We start from the raw sequence: 1,632 nt of genomic DNA, 5'->3' as shown, positions 1-1,632 counted from the left end.
AAAAACGGATCGCAAGTGGGCGCCAAGACGGCAGTGCAGCTATCCTAGAGCCAGAGGTTGGATACTCTAGCTTGATGGGGATGGCATGCCGACATGACCACCTCATCAAGTTTATCAATATTATACAGACTGGCGAGAGGTAGGTGTCAGCCCATCATCTCTTTTCATTAGATCACTTGAACTTACAACCTGCCTCAAACAGAGGATACTACCCCGCTATCAATGATAGATCATATCCTCAAGGAAATGGGTCAAGACGATAATACTGTTGAAAAGCTCAGGTTTGGTATACTCTATGACATTGGATGCAATTTGGAAAAGAGCATCATAAAGGTACAATACTCTTGCAGCTTGAGACCTTGAAACGAGTGATCTATTGACCACACTGTTCATTTGTACAGCGGAACTTTTTCACCCGTGCTCGTGCAAATAATCAGCTGAAATTTGGAACCAGTGTGTTCCATTCATACGTTCATCAATGGTCGTGTCAATTGCAGTATAATCCTCAACTCAACGAGGACTGGGGCCTTTTGGATGGGGAAGGCCTAGAGAGAATTTGGTCGAAGCTTGCCCCGTTGGTAGGGGCTCTCAGGTATTCAACAGCATTCCACCGCCTTTGCGCTTTGGAGCTGCGAACTCACCATATCAATGAGGCTGGACGTAAGGTGTTGGGTACAGTATGATCCTAATGTTCTTTAACCGGCCAATCGTTGAGAAATGTATTTGTATCCATATATAGTGCGATGGTTACTCCAACGATTGTCTACAAGTCACAGCCTGTATCATAAAAGCTGTCAACACTTGAATGCCTTACAAAGCAACAATCCGACTTATTCTGATGAGTATCTAACAGATCAGTGGAAACGTCAACGAGAATGTCAGCTTCAGGTGCTGGTGAAAGAGACATCTCACGCTTTGAATGTCAAATTGAACAAGTTGGTATCATTAGAGGAGCAGCATAAGGATGTCAGGTTGAGTTTGTGTCATCTACGCAGAAGATTCAACCATGTCCTATTTGTTTGCCTGATGATTTGTACACTTCATTCATACTGTACAGTGACACATTAAAGGCTCTGAAATCAAAGCGCAGAGGACTTCGCACCAACGAAGACAAAACAAAAATTGCTCATTTGCCGGGTACACTACAGATCATTGAGGCCGATATTGATGCTTTGGTGGGGGAACTTGGGGGAGACCACTATCGTGACATGCCGGGCGCTTCGAGTACGTCAATAACCAACACCAATCCATTTTTATACAAGTGGCTGACATACAGTAATACATAAAGCCTCCAAAGGGCGCAAGCTCATCAGAATACGAGTGGCTAAAGCCAAGTTATACAGGGCCAAAGTAGATGTTTTTGAAATGCAGAAGAAAAGTGATGAGAGAACTGGTGAATTATCAAGGGAATAGTGTAATTCTAATTCAATAGACACTGACTACAACGTTTCAAAGGTACACGACCCCAACAAAAGGCCAAGAAAAATTTGAGTGATAAACAATCCGCATTGAAAACTAAATATGAACCTTATAAACGTAATGTCCTCCAGTTTAATGAGGAGTTCCCTACACCAAATCCAATTGCTTGCCCCGTACTCGACAATATCCGACAACTTTCAGTGTTTGATACCT

This window comes from Melampsora larici-populina (assembly GCF_000204055.1).
Source record: "Melampsora larici-populina 98AG31 unplaced genomic scaffold MELLAscaffold_1, whole genome shotgun sequence".
In the NCBI taxonomy this organism is placed as follows: Eukaryota; Fungi; Basidiomycota; class Pucciniomycetes; order Pucciniales; family Melampsoraceae; genus Melampsora; species Melampsora laricis-populina.
This window is presented reverse-complemented; position numbering follows the sequence as displayed.